The sequence below is a fragment of the Lipotes vexillifer genome, unplaced genomic scaffold, assembly GCF_000442215.2.
Source record: "Lipotes vexillifer unplaced genomic scaffold, Lipotes_vexillifer_v1.1 scaffold1577, whole genome shotgun sequence".
Taxonomy (NCBI): Eukaryota; Metazoa; Chordata; class Mammalia; order Artiodactyla; family Lipotidae; genus Lipotes; species Lipotes vexillifer.
Genome location: NW_006771701.1, coordinates 219,795 through 240,252, shown reverse-complemented (window position 1 = coordinate 240,252; position 20,458 = coordinate 219,795). Strand labels below are relative to the sequence as shown.

The 20,458-nt window shown below is 42.1% G+C and overlaps 1 protein-coding gene across 2 annotated transcripts in view; it reads left to right on the top strand.

The window, feature by feature from the left end:
* CUNH1orf21 (chromosome unknown C1orf21 homolog) overlaps positions 1-20,458 on the top strand; it is a 229,262-nt gene that overhangs the window by 51,982 nt on the left and 156,822 nt on the right. The window contains exon 1 of one of the 2 annotated variants that reach the window (XM_007447103.1): positions 762-1,033. The exons of the other annotated variant lie outside the window; for it this stretch is intronic. The gene's annotated coding sequence lies outside the window, so the exon portion shown is untranslated. Of the gene's footprint in view, positions 1-761; positions 1,034-20,458 lie in introns of those variants that run through there. 2 annotated transcript variants of the gene reach the window in all.

Sequence of the window (20,458 nt, the reverse complement as noted above, 5' to 3'; positions counted from 1 at the left end):
ATGTCTCCTATGAAATTCCCTTTAGAAAGATTTTGGTTTCTAGAATCCCCAGACCCTAGTGCAGAGCAAAATTCCCCATCTTTGCAATTGTGGTCTTACCAGTCCAGAGGGAGATGGCACTTCTCACATCATTGGTGGGGTCACCACTGGATGTGGGTCACTGGATAATGTTGTGTTTATCAGAAGCAGCAAAATTAAGGGTTGCCCCAAAGTAAGCTCTGTGGTTTTCTGCTTGGGAAATAAGGTCATATTTGCCTTGTGTATTATCAGCCTGACCCCAGCGTGGACTGGTGGCAGAAGAGGGTGTAACCACCACATGCGTTGTTTGCACGTAGCCAGGCTGTGATTTGTATACCTTTTCACGGACATGTTTGTGTGCCTGGTGGCTCAGAACAAACTTTGGTTGGACTTTTTCTAGCTAAATAACACATAAGAATTTCTGTGAATCACTTTATTTATGGTGTCACACTAGATCGGTGGGATTGTTCAGGTTCTAAGAGGTAGGAACAAAATCTGTATCTTGCTTGTTGATTCCGCCTGTCCCCTCTTGAGCTCTCCCTGTCTTTCTTGTGACCCAGCACAGTTTTGTTATAAACTGCTCTAGTTGACGAGCAATTTTGAAAGCCTTTTAAAAATTTAGTAGTTTTGCCTCACCTCTATTGTTTGTGCCTGGCCTTTCCCTGGCCTCGTGAGTAGAAAACTTTCAGTCAGAAGGAAGCATAAAGCCCTTTGCTGAGAGGATTGCTGTGTTCCAGGGGCCACTGGTGTCTATTCGGCTATGATCATTTCCCTCCTCAGTGGTAAACAAGCTGCCTGACGAGGAGCCACAGCCTGTTTCTAGAAAAATCTTAGAGCTGGGAAGTATACTATGAAGTGTCTCTAAGTGGTGAGGGCCACAGGCCACATCACTTCGGGGAGAGGATGCCAGAGTTGTGTTGTAGCCAAACTCATCTGGAAGAACTGAGCCCCATTCGGTCCTCCAGAGATTCTGTGAGCAGAGGGGAGAACTCAGCTGGCACCTATGGAGCCCCAGGTAAATGCAGCATTGCCGTAAGTGCAGGTAGAGCCCAGAGCCATGCCTCTGCCTGTGCTTTGCTTTTGTTTTGCAATTCTTTCTTTGCTTTCCCTAAGATTTTAAAGGAACACATTTTTGCTGGATCTGCATTTCTCATCAAACTAGTGTCTCGTTTTCCTAAAGGAGACAACCCAGTGTAAACATTGGTCTGCGTTTCAGTGTTTTGTCTTTTCCATCTTTTGCTGAACCTGCCGATGTTAATATCCTCTTTTGTTCCAAAGCCTTGACTTCCCTTGACGTCGCCACCTATTTTAGTTTTTAATCTCTAAAGAAATCGCAACCCAAACTCTCTTTTTATTAGGTTATTTGTTCAGAACTGCCGTGGTTGACTTGCTGTTCAAGAAATAGCTGTTAGTTTTATGTGTGAAACTTCAGGGATTAAGGGACAACGAGTGCCAGATATTTTACAGCTTTTGTCTACCTCAGTTAGAGTTTAAGGAGGCTGCTCTCCAGTTTTCCCCAGAATGTGTTTTTAAATTGCAGTTTTGAAAAGTCAACTCCAAAAGAGAAGAGAGGTTATATTTAATCTTTCTTTCTGGTGGTTGGAGAGATGGATTGAAATTTCTTTCTAAACTTGAAAACAAGAAACACAGCATTGGGACTTCCCTGGTGGCATAGTGGTTGGGAGTCCGCCTGCCAATTCAGGGGACACGAGTTCAAGCCTTGGTCTGGGAAGATCCCACGTGTCGTGGAGCAACTGAGCCCGTGTGCCACAACTACTGAGCCCGCGCACCTAGAGCCCGTGCGCCACAACAAGAGAAGCCACCATGATGAGGAGCCCACGCACTGCAAGGAAGAGTAGCCCCCGCTCGTTGCAACTAGAGAAAGCCTGTGCGCAGCAACGAAGACCCAATGCAGCCAAAAATAAATAAATAAATTTATTTAAAAAAAAAGAAACACAGCATTGTATGAACAGAAGGCTAACATGCATCATGTGGGGACTCCGAGTGCTTTATGCTAAACATATACCAATAGCAGCAGATCCATAAGGAAAACACTAAAAATTTCATATAGAGAGTGAATTTCTTTTGTTTTATTTACTTTTGAAAAGACAGTAAGTAGGGAATTGCGTATATTTAAAACTTAATCCTTATACGGTAATTGAAGCTGAAAATCAAAGGAAAGGCTAGGAATATTTCAAATTTTTTTTTTTGTTTTTGTTTTTTGTGTCGTACGCGGACCTCTCACTGCTGTGGCCTCTCCCATTGCGGAGTACAGGCTCCGGACGCGCAGGCTCAGCGGCCATGGCTCACGGGCGCAACCGCTCCGCGGCACGTGGGATCTTCTCGGACCGGGGCACGAACCCATGTCCCCTGGATCGGCAGGTGGACTCTCAACCACTTCGCCACCAGGGAAGCCCTCAAGTTTTGATATATTTGATACACTTCATTCAGTAAGATATGGTTGAGTAGATTAGGAACTTTGAATTTTGTATGGATAATCTATTAACAGAGTTGGTGTAAATCAAGTCAGTAATTACAGCCACAGACACTTAGAGGTAAATTTAATGGTAAGTCCAACAGCAGTGGGCAACATAACCCATTAGTCTCAAACATATGAAAGAGATAGGATCTCTCAACATTGTCTGGTACCATGGTGTGGTTTCCCTAAATTCCTTAGAATTATAAATTACTGATCCCAAGCAAGTGCCAAACTGTTCTCAGATACTGACATTCTTTGGAGGAATTAGGGGGTAGTAAATATATTTCTTTTATATAGGCTATTTTTAATAAGTTAATTTATCCTTATTTCAAAACGGTCTAGATTCTGAAATTAGGAATTAGAATTTATGAAGTGTGATGGGTCATGTATGTCATAACTATCCTGTCATCAGAATTTTGTATTCCTCAAAGTTCCACTTTGTAAAGAGCATACAGTATTTGTAGGTTTGTCCCTAACCTGACATTTTAAAAGGCTTACGGTGCCGGTGTCACTGTACTGTCTCAAAGTTGGAAGGAGCCTTAGAGGTCACCTTCAGCCACAAATGTAAGGTGACCTGTCTTGTAATTCAGCTTGTAAATAAAACCTGTTGGAACAGTGCTTTTGAAACTTCGTGCGTAGGAGTCACTGGGGATCTTGTTAGAATTGCAGATTCTGAGGTCGAGGGTGGAGCCTGAGATTCTGTTTTCCTAAAAGGATCCCAGATGAATCCCAATCCTGTTGGTCCCTAGATCACAGTTTGAGAAATAAAGTCTTAGAAAGTAGCTGTGAGATAGCCAGCTTCCCTCCCCAACCCCCAAATTAGAATCAGTCTTTCTTTTCTCCCTTTCTATCTTCCTCTCTCTCTCTCTCTTTTCCTTCCTTCCTTCCTTCCTTCCTTCCTTCCTTCCTTCCTTCCTTCCTTCCTTCCTTCCTTCCTTTCGTTCTTTCTACTGAGGTATGGTTGATTTACAATATTGTGTTAGTTTCAGGTGTACAGCAAAGTGATAAGGGTATACATATACATATATTTATATATCTATGTTCTTTTTATGCATTCTCCCTATGGTGTTGTGTTTGCTCCTGTATTTTCTCTCTTTGGGGAAAGCAGTGAAAATACAACCATAAATGGTTACCTTTCTGGGGTTGCTAATATCAAGATTTACCATAATCTCTTTCACAGTGACCACTTAAAGCTCCATGTCTTTCTTGTCCCCATCAGATCTCAAGCACCTAGAATTACTCCTGGCCCATGCTGGGCCCTGAATAAATATCTGCTGAAAGAGGTTATGGTTAGATGAATGTATAATATTCAGATTTGGGGATATTATGAGTCTTCATTTTGGGTTCTCCCTGTCAAATTTTTAATAGACCCTGGGAACACATCAAGAAGCTACATAATTCTCTGATGTGTGTAGTATGTATAGTCACTCAAGTTCTTTTTCCCTCTTTTACACCCTTCTGTCCCCTTTGGAGCTTTACCTTTACAGACTGAAGAAGACTCATTGTATCAGCCTTTCCTAAAATAAGAGTGTTTTCATCTTGTTCTGTTTTTCTCTGGGCTGTTTCTCCTTTCATCATGTCATTTGTGTTTAGATCAGTGGACCTGATATGCTGTATCACAAAGTATGCTGTATGTACAAGATGAGGTCAGAGTGTAAGAAACGCTTTATGCTGAATTTCCAATAAACTTTCCAATGATAACCAAAAAAAAAAGCAGCTGCATAATTCTCTGTGTATATACTAGAGAGTGTGAGTGTGTGTGTGTGTGTGTGTGTGTGTGCGCACTGGAACATGGTTCTTACTTGCTGTGAGTTGTCAGGTTGACATGTGATGTCTTTTCATTGCTTCCTGCTTAAATTTAACTTTCTCTTTGATTAACCACGTTAGGTAATTTCATTATCATAGCTAACAGCTTAAAGGCAACAGAAAGAGTTTACGTCTGCAGTAGAAACTTGATGATCTTCAGAAAGGTTATGACATGTTTATTTTCTTTCATAGTAAAATCTTCCCACTCTTCCCCTTTAGAAACAATTATGATAACACAAGCCCCAGATTTAATATTTTTCCTGCTAAAACTCTCCGAGTGTCCACTCAGATCCCACTTTCTGCATAATCTTTCTTGAATCCGTCCAGGCATCCTTTGTTACTTGGTTTTATGCCAGCCGTATCAACCATCTAACGGTACCACAGTTTCTTACTTGCTTATCTTTTGCTCTCTAACAGTTGCTCCCCTGGAGGCAAATACTTTTATCTGTATAGATATATATATGTCCAGGTGTGCCTAATCTAGTGCTGGCCCACAGCAGCAGTAAATGTTGACTGAAAAATTGAATGAATGGTCACAGCATTTGGAAGGAGAGAGAAGACCAAACCAAACGAAGTGATCTGGGGCAGCTTGGTGGAAAAGGTGATGCTGATCATTTGGTTTGATGTTATGCCTTGCCTTATAATTATGATAACATGGCTGCCAAAATGTTAGAATTGTAAATAAATGCTCCATAAGAAGATGGTGTTGTTGCGTAAAGCAGTAAGCTGCAGATATTTACAGTGTGTTCCGAATTGAGTTCTTACTCATAGGAGAGAACTTGTTGGGGACGTAGAAGTTACTAGAATTGCATCTGTCATCTTGAGAGGAAAATTGGCACATTCAACAAACACTTACTGAACAAAGATGAATAACAATGGTTACCTGCTTTCAAGAAGCTTATGTTCTCCTGACATGTAGACTAACACCAAATAGACTGTAAGGAATGGATACAGAAGATGTGGCACATATATACAATGGAATATTACTCAGCCATAAAAAGAAACGAAATTGAGTTATTTATAGTGAGGTGGATGGTTCTAGAGACTGTCATACAGAGTGAAGTAAGTCAGAAAGAGAAAAACAAATACTGTATGCTAACACATATATATGGAATCTAAAAAAAAAATGGTTATGAAGAACCTAGGGGCAGGACAGGAATAAAGATGCAGATGTAGGGAATGGACTTGAGGACACGGGGAGGGGGAAGGGTAAGCTGGGACGAAGTGAGAGAGTGGCATGGACATACATACACTACCAAACGTAAAACAGATTGCTAGTGGGAAGCAGCCACATAGCACAGGGAGAGCAGCTCGGTGCTTTGTGACCACCTGGAGGGGTGGGATAGGGAGGGTGGGAGGGAGGGAGATGCAAGAGGGAGGAGATATGGGAACATATGTATATGTATAACTGATTCACTTTGTTATAAAGCAGAAACTAACGCACCATTGTAAAGCAGTTATACTCCAATAATGATGTTAAAAAAAAAAATCAAAGAAAAGAAAAAAAGACCGTAAGGAGCTCTGTGGTGGAGAAGCAAGCAAAGTGCTATGAGAACCCAAAGGAAAGAGACCTGGATTCCAGCTGCGGGTGGTAGAGGCGAACTAGTAGGATAGAAATCTTTTTTTTTACATAGATTCTATCTCTCTTGCTTTCTGAAGTGGAATCAATATGCTGCAGGCAATCGGATCTCTTTGTGATCATCCACGTGAACACTGGTTTGGGCACTCAGTCAGCTGAAAGCCGCTGTCCCTGGACTGCGTTGCTCAGACTCTTCTGGACTCTTGCATCTGCTGATAGTTCTTTTTTGTGCCTCCTTGATGGGAATCTTGCCAGCTGTCAGTGTGCTTACTTCCCCGTCTTCGGTCTGATTTTTTATGGGCTGTAACAGATAAAGGTAAAGTGAGATTGCATCAGTTTTGAGTGTCCTGAGGCATTTTTATGGGAGTGAAGCTTAGTGTAAATATCATTTAGGCAGTCATAGCCTTTTTTATCATTTAATGACATGTATACTTCCTGATACATATTCCCTTATTTATAATGAGAGCTATCTTCTATAAGGATCTACTAAGTGCATACATGGTAGTTGCTTTGTAGACACTGCTTCAAATGCTCAGAACTACCCTCCAAGGTAGATGGTTTTATGTTCATTTTATAGAAGAGGAAACTGAAGTTTAAGAGATTAATTAACTTTCCCTGGGTCTCATAGCTGGTAAATAGTAGATCCTGTTTCTTCCCTAATCTGTCTGACTCCAAAGCGTGGGTTCTTATAACTGCTCCGTCCTGCCTCCGTAAGTGGAGTCGAGTGTCCTGTGCTAGGTGTGGGCGATACTTGGGCCCTAGGGGACTCCTAGTCTAGCCCTAGGAGACTCAGGGTCCTGCCCTCATGGAGCTTTGGCTGGGGGCCAAAGTATTTAAAGCCTGGATAACTGATCTCAGTAGAAGAACTATTACTATTTTGTGGTGTCGAGTACAGATTGTTCCAGTGGCGTTTTTCCAGTGGCCTTTTGTCCATCTTCTGCTAATATTTGCTTCTCTTTGGGAATTTAACCGAAGATTGATAGGGGGAAAAGGTTTGTTACAGTCTTCTAGTCATTCATTCATCTGTGTTGGGTCCCAATGGGGAAACAGATAAAAGGAATCTTCTCTAAAGGAGTTAACATATACACTGCTAGATCTAGACTATTTGAAGCAATAAAAAACTATATATTATGCTTGGCATACGTGTACTGAATGGTAAATGGATATGGTTTTGGCTCTGCTATAATTTGAAACAGCTCCAAAAGTATTTCAATTTAACATCTTCATTTATTTACACCAGCTCTGGCTTTTACAACAATCTGGCTTATTGCCAGTTATCACAAGCAATTGGAAATTTCTCATAACAGAATTAATTTTAATTCATGTCTAAATGTATGCCATAAAAAGAATTTTAAATGAATCAAACTTAGACTAATTCAGAATTTAAGGGGCCTTAAAATTTGTGTCAGGAAACAAAATGATCATAGAATGCTGGAACTTCAGAGAGCGAGAAATTTAACTCTTGCATAAATGAGTCTGTGGCAAATTTAAATAAATAGGAATTAGAGTAGTATTCGTAGCTTTATCATGTGTCTCTGTTTTATAGGGAATTCTATCAAAGATTTTGCCATTCCTTGAGCAAAGTGTATGTTTAAAAAAAAACTGCAGGGTATCTTAGTAATAATCATATTTACTTAAACATTATTTGACTGCATTTTATGCACATCACGTTGTGTTGTATGTTATGAAATAATTTTGTTTCTGCAGGGGAACACTCACATGATAGATGACTTTTCCTATCAGCTTGTACTGTCTTCACTAGAAAGGTAGATTAGAAAGTGGTTTGGGGAGTAATTTATTTTAGTAAATAGCTTGACATTTAAGAAATTCATTACCTTAACAGGATGGGCTATATTTTTCTAACATATAAGTTGTTCCTGGGGAAGGTGAAGGGTTAGTCAGACACTTTTAAAGCTTGCTTGTAACACTTTTAGGTCAAAGAGTACAACGTGTGAAACCTGTACCTGTAGGGAATTGATGCCAGTTATAAAAATGCCTCATTTGGCCTTGTGGAATACTGAAGAAACTGCACACAGCTCTCCTTGTTTATTTCCCAGTGACTGAATGACTCTTTTTTTCACTTTGTTTTTTAATTGGAGTAAAATTGCTATTACAATGTTGTGTTAGTTTCTGCTGTACAATGAAGTGAATCAGCTATATGTATGTATGCCTACATCCCCCAATCCCACCCATTAGGTCGTCACAGAGCACCGAGCTGAGCTCCCTGTGCTATACAGCAGGTTTCCACTAGCTATCTGTTTTACACATGGTAGTGTATTTATGTCAAACATAATCACCCAGTTCATCCACCCTTCCCTTCCCCCACCCCCACCCCCGCTGTGTCCACATATCCGTTCTCTACGTCTTTGTCTCTATTCCTGCAACCTACAAATAGGTTCATCTGTACCATTTTTCTAGATTCCACTTATATGCGTTAATATACGATATTTGTTTTTCTCTTTGTGGCTTACTTCACTCTGTATGGCAGGCTCTAGGTCCATCCACATCTCTATAAATGACCCAATTTCGTTCGCTTTTATGGCTGAGTGATATTCCATCGTATATATGTATCATTTATCCATTCATCTGTTGTTGGACATTTAGGTTGTTTCCATGTCCGGGCTATTGTAAATAGCGCTGCAATGAACGTTGGGGTACATGTGTCCTTTTGAATTACGGTTTTCTCAGGGTATATGCCCAGTAGTGGGATTGCTGGGTCATATGGTAGTTCTTATTTTTAGTTTTTAAAGGAACCTCCATACTGTTCTCCATAGTGGCTGTATCAATTTACATTCCCACCAACAGTGCAGGAGGGTTCCCTTTTCTCCACACGCTCTCCAGCATTTACTGTTTGCAGATTTTTTGATGATGGCCATTCTGACCAGAGTGAGGTGATACCTCATTGTAGTTTTGATTTGCATTTCTCTAATAATTAGTGATGTTGAGCATCTTTTCATGAGGGTTTTATTAGTTTGTTGTGCTCTGTATTGGTTTAAGATTCCAAAGCTGCCCTGGGATTGTTACGGCCGCTATCTGTTTATTAACATCTCCGTTTTTAAGATTCATACTATTTGGCAAACAGGTGTTGAACACCTTCTAGGCAACAGTGACTGTGCTAGGAGTTGGGGATAGATTATTATTTTCTGGGATTTTTTTTGTGAATAAGAGAGTCTTTGCTTCTGTCCCTCATGGTCTAGTTTGGGAGACAGACATGAGCAGGCATTGCGGAGGCGGTGTGGGAAGTCCCGGAAGAGCTGAGGGCACCCGGGCATTGGGGGCAGGGAACAGAGATCACAGGAGGCTTCCTAGAAACCTGACACTTTGAGTGGAGTCTAGGGATTGAGTTGACACTGCAAGGAAAGCAGTCGTAAAAGCTTTTGCCTCCATCCCCTTATTTTTCACTTTTCCTATGGTGGCTTCCAGGCTCCTCCACCCTGACGGCTGCTCAGCATGTCTTTTCCTTGCACTCCATTTCTCTCCAACTCTTTCTGTTGTTCTTCAGGACTTTTCCGCACCCGGACTACCTGCACATCCCTTTCCACAACCAAGAGAGCAGAGAGCGCGAGGGCGCATCCTAGAGAGAACAGCGCATTTCCTCTCTGTTATGCTGGAAACCATCATTGCTTTTCTCTAGACATCCTAGCCACAGATTTCATTCAAAATCATCTTGGTAGGTAGTGATAGAAACAGGTTAGGGGTGGGGGACTAGCAAGCCGTGGAGGGAAGTCACGCAGTGTGTCCCCCAATCCAAGTGTTCACTCTGCTCCTTCAAGCAACTGCTACCATTGTCAGGAGAATCAGGATCCTTCATGGATATTTACATCCCCAATAAAATGCAGCTTCAATAGACATTCAATAGAAATTGAGTTGCGGAGGTGCCAGCAAGAGGTAACAAGGTCAGTGATGCTATAAATGCCATTGAATATGCTCTGATACTCTTATCGATTTTTTTTTTTTCACTAAAATCCTGTTACTCTCAAGCAGAGGAAATCAAAATGGGGTGACTACCCCTTTACCTAAAGGAGCATTTCCCCCTTCTTACCTCTCCAGCCAGGGGTGCCCTAGATCTGGATTAACTTTACTGGCATCTAGAGTCGCGTTGTCAGTGTCTTCTGAATCATCTACTTGAAGACCCTGGCAGATCGACAGAGCCAGCGTGTGTGAAAGGCTCCACACATGGTAAAGTGGTATATAAGCATCAGTTGTTCTTATGTCTGTGATGCCAGCAGGGGCCCTGAATTCCGTAGCACTCCATCACTGTTTGACAATGAGGACAAGTTTCCTTCCTTATCTCCAACTCATCTCCATTTTCCCTGTCTTCTTTGTCTCCATTTTTTCTCCAGAAAATGTTGATGCTTGCATGCCTGCCGTCATCTGAGCATCACTGCTAGGGGTAGCATTTTCCGTATCAGCACCTTGCCCTACTCCCATGACCCAGGAGCACCCACATCATCCATTCTGTCGGCCAGACCTCTTGCTTAGGACCTCGGAGCACCAGTCAATCAGGGCTTGAACTGGGTGTTCCTTGTATGCCAGTGTGGTAGCCTTGTCCATCTACTAGACTGTCCTAATGTCAGTGGACAGGGCTCCCCCATGCCTTACATACTCTGTCTTTAGTCTTCTTGACAGAATGTTGTTGGTGTCCAGCTTCTAATAATAGGTGGTTGAGTTGGAGGGGGGAGAAGTACCAACTGCATACTTCTTACTGGATTCATTGAATCCAAGATTTTTTACTTTAAGCACCCTGTATAGGCGGCCACCTGGTATGGAGAGCCGTGGCAAGTTTGGGTCTCCCTGTCCTAGGGTAGTGCTACCAATAAATCCTCCTTATCACTGCTGCTACCCAAATACCTCTTATCAGTGAGCCCGTTTCCTGCACAGCAGAGCCAGAGCCACCAGCCAGGAGTTAGCTCATGTTTAAAGAGGATGCAAGTCTAGCTGCTGCATTTCCTGTCTTACAGATTGATGATCTTTGACTGTTTTGCTCATGTCATTGTACATCTGTTTTTTGGAAGTGAGTGTAACAAGGAAGGAGAATGGTTAATCGCAAGAACTCATTACACCATGAATGATGAAGGGTAGGCTCCTGTTTTATTTCTATTTCATTTGTTTGCTTCATTGGGGAAAACAAATGATCGTGTCACCCTATGGGGAATTTCACTTTCTCTTTGATATACTAATAAACAGCCTCCCACATTTCATTTATTTTTGCCACTGCTGGAGTGGTTGATTAAAAAAACACATTGTTGGGCTTCCCTGGTGAGGCAGTGGTTGAGAGTCCGCCTGCCGATGCAGGGGACACGGGTTCGTGCCCCGGTCCGGGAGGATCCCACATGCCGCGGAGCGGCTGGGCCCGTGAGCCATGGCCGCTGAGCCTGCGCGTCTGGAGCCTGTGCTCCGCAGTGGGAGGGGCCACAACAGTGTGAGGCCCGCGTACCGCAAAAAACAAAAAACAAAACCAAAAAAACCACATTGTTATGCTGCTTTCCTATATCATGACCTTCACTATTGGATAGGGAAAGGAAACCAATGAAATATGTATATTTTTTAAGAAATGGAGGACCCTTCACTACAGATGCCCCTAGAAACCCAGGTCCGTTAAAGCGAGATGGATGAAGTGATGACAAAACCAAACTAAACAACGGGGAGGAGGGCATGAGTCTTCATTTTCTTTCTGGTAATATGTCTCAGAGATGAGAATTCAGTTTTCATTAATTTATTAGAAAAAAAATTTAAGTGTCCTTTTCTCTCCTTCTTGTCTTCAGCTAGGAGAACGTTCCTGGTAATGGAACTACAATTCATTTTCACTAAAACGTGTTCAGCCTTTGGCATATAAAACCCATGTGAGGTGGGGGTTGTCAGAGGGTTCTAGATGCTGACTAACTTGGATTTTCCCAGAGCCAAATCCTAACTGGCAGCTCTGTGGCCTCTGGTTCCTAGTAGTGTGTATGCTTCCTAGGTTCCTATTTATATCCCTTTATCCGCTGGCTTTTGGAGCCCAGCAAAGAGACCCCTCTGTTTTGTGATATTTCTGTTGCTGGCCACTATCGATTTGTGATTAGCCAACCCTGATTTGAACAGCGGGTTTGCAGGCCCGTGTCTTGGGGGTGTGTGGCCATTTGGTAGTTGAGGGTATAGATTAGGAGGTCTTGACATACTGTTGCTAGCTTACTGAACCCTGAATTACTGATCCTCCAACACAGCATTTGTATTCTAAAGTTGCTATTTATGGTTGAAAGCAGCTGCTGTACACATTGTGTGTGTGTGTGGGGGGGGCGGAGTATGGTGAGATACAAAATAAATAAATAGTTAGGCACAGTCCATCAAAAAATAATTACTGTAAGGAAATGTTTATGGCAAAGTAGGAAAAAGAGATTGGTACTCCTCCCTCCTCTCCCTACAGCTCTGGAAGAATTATTTTGTTCATGTTCAGGGAGTTGTTGGGCAAGCGTTTGTAGAAAGCCATGACGTTAACTGAATCATGAACTAGACCTTGTCATAAAAGTCAGCTGATGCAGTTGTGGGTGCTGCAGCCAGCCCTCCTGATGTAGGGGTAGGGGTGTGTGTGTGTGTGTGTGTGTGTGTCAATCTTGGGTATATGTTTTTATTTCTTTCCTTTTTTATTCCTTTTCTATTCATAATTTTTTATCATATGGACAAAAGTTTCTATTTAAAAATAACCTTTATTCAGAGAGTAATTTTACCAAATGATGGTGTAATTATACTATCACCATTTGACCTTATTAGACAGCCTCTAATAATCAGAAACTTCAGCTTCACTTTTGGCAAAAGTTACTGTTTATAATTTCCGTAGTTCTCTCCTCCTGCACATCTTTGCTTTCTAGCTAACATGTCAAGTAACGAATATTTATTAATCTCCTACTTTGTGCAAAGAATTGCAGAGGATCAAAGACATCGAAAGCATGACTTGCCTTGAAAAATTTATAAGTAGACTAGGATACCAAGACAAAAGTGCACAAAAGTTAACAATATAAAACAATGGTGCAGGAGATGTCCCAAGACCATGTATATAATTACGTCCTAAATGGAGAGGTAGGAGCTGACTTCAGAGGAAAGGGGATTCCATAGGCCAGGTTCCACCGAGATGGAAAGATATCTGTGGACTTGCAGCAACATGAACAGGCAATGAATGAGCCATGTGAACACATGCTGATGAATTTAGAGAAGGGGAAGATCTGCGTGGCCTGGAGCAAGTTTTCTTAGAGGTGATAAGACTTGTTCTGGACCTTGAAGGATGGGTAGAATTTGAAAACAGGCGGAGATGAATAACAGGAGAGCTTTCTATCTAAGGTGAGACCGTGAGCCAGAGGCAGTTTGGGTTAGAATATGAAAGTATGTTCAGGAGTTAGTAGCTAGAGACTAGGCTGGCTAGAGCAATATGCCTGTAGAAAGCTGGATGAGATTGGAGATGTGCATGGAAAGCCTTGATTTCCATGAGGAGTTCAGACTTTCTTCTGGGGGCCTTCATTCCTTATTTATTTCCTGAGCACATACCCTGAGCTAAGCACTGTTAGAAGCTAGGGATACAATAGGAAGCAAGAAACTCATAATCTGTGTCTCCCAAGGAGTTTATACCCTAGACTTATGGAACCAATAGATGGGCAGTTAGGAATTAAGAATATTCTGCCCTATATGAGGGCTACAAAGGGGTCTATCAGGTATTCTGAGACCTTTGGGGAGGGACAGCTCATACAGACCAGAATTTCAACCAGGCAGAGGTAAGGAGGGAGAACCTTCAAGGCAGAGGATAGCAGGTGCAGAGGTGGGAAGACAAAGCCAGCCTGCTGCTGGCTATTTTGAAGCGGGTTTATTGAGTTCCTACTCTGTCTAGTTGGGCCTCCAACATAGCAGGGGAGACATACAGGAGATGGTTTCTGCCCTCCAAGTACTTAGTGTCTATTTAGAGAGAGATGCCTGAGAAACACCAAATAATTGACTCTGTATAAGTAAGAGTTTAGGAAAGAGAGGACTGGAGGAAGGCATGAAATGATGTGAAGTCTTCTTCCTGGAAAAGTAAAGGCTTAAGCAGAAGTAGAGAGGCAGGCATGTGAGCAGAATATTGAGGGAGAAGGGTGGTCTGTGAGACCCACCAGATAAGATGAAAAGGATGCTGGTTACCTTGGAGCAGTAGCAAGAGGCAACAGTGAGTCCATGGGTCTGGGTCCTTGGGGACCCTGAGTAAGTTGCCTAAGCTCCTTAGACTTCAGTCTTCTCATAGGTAAAATTAAGAACCTTGACCTCAGTGGTCCTTGAGGCCGTGTCTAGCTTGAAAGTCCAAGTATCTCAGGCTTTACCGTAGAGGCAGAGTGAGTCTTGGAGGGTTTTGGACCAGGGGAAGGACTTGACAGAATCAATGCATTAAGAATCTTAATTTGTCCTAGTTGTAGAAAATTAATGGGATAGTTACTAACTTATGAGAAGTACCATTTTTTACTAAAAATTTTAATCATGTTCCGATGTTTTTAAAACTGCCAATAGGACCATCCTGATGTCCATTGGACATTGCCTTGTGAATTTTTTCCTTTCTCAAAACAGCAAAGACACAAACAAAATCTGTGGCCTAGAAAATGCTCATGAATAGTGAGAGGCTTAAAGGGTTCAGAACATGCTTTACAAATACAAATTTGAATTTGTGAATCGTAAAAATTCCTTAACATTTTCAGGGAGATCTTGGAATTAGAAATTTTATGTCTTTTATTTTTGCAGTACCATTCCTAGGGTGGTAATGGCAGTGATGTCATAGAGACGATATGGGGGTGACTTCCTCCCAGATACGGGAATACTAAGCAGCTTGCCAGATGTGCCTTTGTCATATCCAGGACCAAAACTGCCTGAGCCTGGACCCCACTAGAGGTCCCACAGAGATGACAGCTGGCCAAAGGCCTTGTTAGAATAGAACGTGGTCAGACCCTAAACGTAACCCATTTCTGCCATGTCTTTCTCCAACAGAAGTGTTTACCATCAAGCCATGCATTTAGTTCTCTTTTTCAGACAAAGACTTGAAACCTTCATGTGTCAGACTGGAACTGAAGGTGGATCTTTGGAGAGTGTTAATGCCAAGAGGTGCTGTGGCCAGGTTGTCTGGATGCTGAGCTATGGTCTCCTGTTGGTGGGCCCCAGTCGTGTGGCTCCTGCCTGCATTGTCGGGTCCTACCAGGCTTGTCCCTCTGGTCTCTTTCTCTAAGTACATTGCGTTGGACAAGCGGGAAGGAACCACCATGTTCAGTAATTATGCTGCTTCAAATGGGGAACATTTGGGCTGATTTCAAATAACTGTTTTAGAGTAGACTGCAAATGTTGGTAACATTTACAAGGTCCTAATAACTAATAACCTGTAACCCTAGGTGTTCCTCAATAGCTTTTCAATGGCTGACGATGAACGTCAAGGCTAGGGAAAAGCTTCTTACCCTCCCTTTATGTGTTTGTGGTCTCAAACCCCACTGAACATCACCGAAACCATGGTAGGTATGTGGAAAGACTGCAGGGTCAGGAGCGAACTCGTCAGGAGCAGAACAGCATCTGCTGGTACATTAGGGAGGAGTGGTTATTCCTCACCTGATTTTGCTTTGTCCTCCTAGGTCTGTTTTCTCTCAGCTTCTCTCAGCTTCTTACCGTTTGTTTTCTTTACGTAGGTGATCACACAGAATATGTTTTTTGACTGAGCTCTGCAAAATCGATGAAGTTCCCAAAAGTCCTATGCATTTCTTGAGAGCAGCATGAGAACTGAAGTGTTTTTTTTTGTTTTGTTTTTTTAAAGGGACATTGATTTGTGCTCCCTGAAAATGGTTATTTATACTTTCAATTTGTTTGACCCTCTGAGGACATCGTCCTTAAAAAGTTCTTTGTCATGGAAAGCTTAGCAAAGGTTTAAATTTCAGCAAAAACAAAACCAAACCCTTGATTTTTCAGATGGTTGAGTTTTAGAAGCGCGGCTCTAGATTCTAACTGACGGTCAGGAAATGCACAGTCAAGGTCTGGCTGACTTATCCATTTTGGAATCTCTGGTCCCTAGTGAAATGTTGAGAACTAAACAAGTTACCAAAAAATGGTTGTTGAAATAAATAAATAGCACAGTTTTCTTGGGCTGATTAGGGACAAGTATACAAGTGCCAGATGCTTCCAAGATTCCATTATACTAGTATAATATTACATATAACTCCCTTCCTATCTTTTTAGGGAGTATATACTGAACATAATTTTAAATTGTCTTTCATGGCTCAGATGACCATTTTTAACTGTAGCTATTGGTGATATGCTAAAGAGGTCACTGACCATGCAGGTGACCTAGGACCTGAGGCGGAGGAGAGATAGGTCCCTTCTTTTCTTTTGAATTTTATTATTTTTTATACAGCAGGTCCTTATTAGTCATCCATTTTATACACATCAGTGTACACATGTCAATCCCAATCGCCCAATTCATCACCCCACCACCACCACCACTTTCCCCCATTGGTGTCCATACCTTTGTTCTCTACATCTGTGTCTCAATTTCTGCCCTGCAAACCAGTTCATCTGTACCATTTTTCTAGGTTCCACATGTATGCGTTAATATACCATATTTGTTTTTCTCTTTCTGACTTACTTCACTCTGTATGGCAGTCTCTAGATCCATCCACGTCTCTACAAATGACCCAATTTCGGTCCTTTTTATGGCTGAGTGATATTCCATTGTATATATGTACCACATCATCTTTATCCATTCATCTGTCGATGGGCATTTAGGTTGTTTCCATGACCTGGCTATTGTAAATAGTGCTGCAGTGAACATTGGGGTGCATGTGTCTTTTTGAATTATGGTTTTCTCTGGGTATATGCTCAGTGGTGGGATTGCTGGGTCATGTGGTAATTCTATTTTTAGTTTTTTAAGGAACCTCCATTCCCACCAACAGTGCAAGAGGGTTCCCTTTTCTCCACACCCTCTCCAGCATTTGTTGTTTGTAGATTTTCTGATGATGCCCATTCTAACTGGTGTGAGGTGATATACCTCATTGTAGTTTTGATTTCATTTCTCTAATAATTAGTGATGCTGAGCAGCTTTTCATGTGAGAGCTCCCTTCTTTAAGAGCCCCCCATGTCTCTTTGTGAAAAGAGGTTTCTAAGAGAATTCATCTGCTCAACATATATTGCGGACCTACTGTGTGCCTGACCTGTGCCAGAGGGAATATAGAGAGAAATAATTAGGACATGGTCATGACCTTGGAAATCTGTCTGGTGAAGGAGACAGACACATAAACACATAAGAGTGGAAGATGTGAGTGGCACAGTCATCCAGGCTGTGACAAAGCGTAGGAAAGCTCACTAACCTTCGATTTGTCTGCACACAGCGGCCTCTGCCTTTGGAGCCCTGGCATGTCCACACAGAGGCTGACCTGCCCACCCCCAGTGCTGCAGAAACAACGGCACTGCTCAGGGCTCTCTGTGCAGGAGCTGCAGTGGGGCCATGAGCCTCTCCTGCTGCAGAGCTGCTGTTTCTTGGCTTCTGTCTATATTCGGTCCTGCCTGCTTATCTTTGGTTTAGTTCCTAAGGAGAACTAAGCTGCCACAGTTTACCTCTCATCTCTCTTTCCATCTCTTCTTTCTAGTCTCTTTTGCCTCTGCCCCTTTCTTCGTAAAGTTCATCACCATCCCATTAAGTCATGATGATGGTGATGGTAATGACAGTAACTATCATGTATTGATTTTTTTACTAATTGCCAGGGGCTGTGCTAAGCACTTTACATATATCGTCTCATCTGCTCCCCTCAAAATTCATGCAGTCTTATCCCATCTTGTAAATGAGATCCCAAGCCACACAACTCCTTTCCTTTACAAAATCACAAAATGCTGGAGATAATCTTTGCATCTCTAGAATTTTTATTCTTTGTGTGTGTGTGTGTGTGTGTGTGTGTGTATGTATGTATGTTGTGTGTGTGTAACAGAGGGAGACTGAGTCCTTCACCAACAAAGTGGTTTTATCTGTTTGCTTTCTCTACGTTTTTGGGCCACTTCCAGAAATTGAGCTGTTCTGGTTGGAACTTGAAGGTTCTAGCAGGCAGAATTTCAGATGGCCAAGGCTTTCCCTTAGGGACATTCATTTCAGTGAACAGCTCTCAGTCCAGCAGGCAAGTGATGGGTTTACTCAATCACTGGGTCATTGCTGACTTCCCCTCAGACCTGGGATTGTGTGGCCTGAGGCAGAGCACTGGGAGAAAGAAAGCACTGTTAGGCCAGACTTTGCAGCAGTGTCTGATGGATGAGTTCATTTGTTTTAGTAGGGAGGGGAAAAAAGGAGGAAAGGGGTTATTGTGAGCGGAAAGAGGAATGCGCGTTTAGATTTTGAGAGAAACACTTTTTCTAGTGTTCGCATCTTATCAAAGTGTTACTACATTGCTTCGTTAAAAGTTTTTATAATTCTGAGGATATTAAACATACATGTACTCAAATATTAGCACCAGAATCCACAAATAAAAGAGCAGCAGGCTTTTCTTGTTTTTATACAATTCTCACGTTTGCTTCTAATGGTTAGTTTGGGTAATTTGTATCTTTTGTATCTGTTGGTCATATTTCTTTGTATCTACCACAGTAACCAGTTTAAGGCTGAGATACAAGTTTCTGCATTAAGTTTAGAGATTGAATTGAATCAGAAATGTGGACTACAGTAGCCTTGTATAAATGTTGAGTCTTTGTAATTCAGTAAGGAAAACATCCCATGTCTTTTTTCCAGTGTGTGCATCAGACAAAGATGAGTGGCATTCAACCCTTGTCCTTAGCACCACGAAAGTAACTTCCAGATTTCCAAGGGATTAGTCCAGCTGCAGTTCTGTTCTAGTTTATGTTGTTAAAGGGGGTCAGCTTCTCAAGACTGACATGACATCTGTTTCACTGTCCTCCTCCTCAGTAAATGAGGGTCTCTTACCCGAGGGTCTCTTTCCAAGGGTCTGCTAAGAGTAGCACATTTGCTGGATGTTACTACATTTCTTGTTGCATAAAATAAAGCTGAGACAAGCACTAATTTAATTAGCTTGAAATATCCTATGACTTTGAAGGACATCTCTGATCCCTTTTTTCCTTGCCATGTCCATTAGTCATTGGAATTTTATTTTACTTTACTTTATTATGTTTATGATCTGTTAGCCGTGTCTGAATGCTGGCCCTTCAAAGGCAAGGAATCGTTATCTGTTCTTCACAATGCATTTCAACACACAGGTCGCTCAGGATGTCCTTCATTGGCCATTCAGGAAGGATCATGACTTATCTGCTTAGATTAGAATCAAATTGTGCTTTTTTAAGTAACTCATTCTATTGACATGCTCTAGTCATTTCTTGATTTTTATTTTTTCCTTTCCAACTGTTTTCTCTCATTTTCTCCAGGGCCACATATGGGGGCAAACTGATTCTATCCAGTGCTCCTGAAAAGCCATGAGTCTGTTAGGTAATGTCAGGCATCTGGCAGAGCAGAGTATGCACAGAGCGTTACCTTGCATTTTATAAGTGCTTTGTGCAGCATTTCATAATCTACCTAGATTTTCAAAACAATCCAAAAAAAGAAGGAAACCGGCCGTTACTACTAGGATACTGACAAGGAAATCACATGGATTTGTCCCAAGTGACATGCTGAACCAGCAGCACAGCTGTCAGAAGATCCTGGTCATGGGTGTCTTGGTACAGAAGTTTCCCCACTGACGCAGGTTGGCAGCTTCCCACAAATCCCCTTGGTATTGAGTCTTGGAGGTGGAAAAAGAAGGAGAACTCAAAAAGTCCATGAATATCCACCATTGGCCTTGATCATAGAGGAGCAAATCCAGAAACGGTCTAATTCTTCTGCATAGGTTCACCCTGGTGTGGATGGGTGGCTTTAATCAAGATCTGGTATTTTCGTCTCTTGCCTTCACAGAAGTAGTGTCAGCCATGCATGAACTGTGTGAACACATAGAGGTAATACAAGAATAGAGTTTTCAGCTACAGGGTAAAGGCACCAAACTCCTAAGTCCTTAGCTGAAGAACAATTATTCCACAAGCTTTTTCTATCCAGCTCTCTATAAGAAACATTTTAAAATTTTATTTTATTTTTATCCATTAAAGGCAGAATAGAAAAGAGGAAATAAGAGAGCTAAGCCTTGTTCATTTTTTCACTTGATACACAATTGAAATCAACACCCTTGGGCCAAAACATAATAATCTTTAGCCCTCATAGGGCTTCCTGAAATATTTTGGAAAAAAAAAATTTGCAAGTATATTCTAATTGGGTAAGTGCTGAAACAAAGTTTCTAAATAAACCGAGTCTAGGTGAGAAATGGCCTTTTTATAAGTGGTAATTTCATCCTCAGCATCACTTGGACATAAGTTCAGGTAGGTCATAGAATAAAAGAAAGAGGCTCAGGGCTTCGCTGGTGGCGCAGTGGTTGAGAGTCCGCCTGCCGGTGCAGGGGACACGGGTTCGTGCCCCGGTCCGGGAAGATCCCACATGCCGTGGAGCGGCTGGGCCCGTGAGCCATGGCCGCTGAGCCTGCGGGTCCGGAGCCTGTGCTCTGCAAGGGGAGAGGCCACAGCAGTGAGAGGCCTGCGTACCGCAAAAA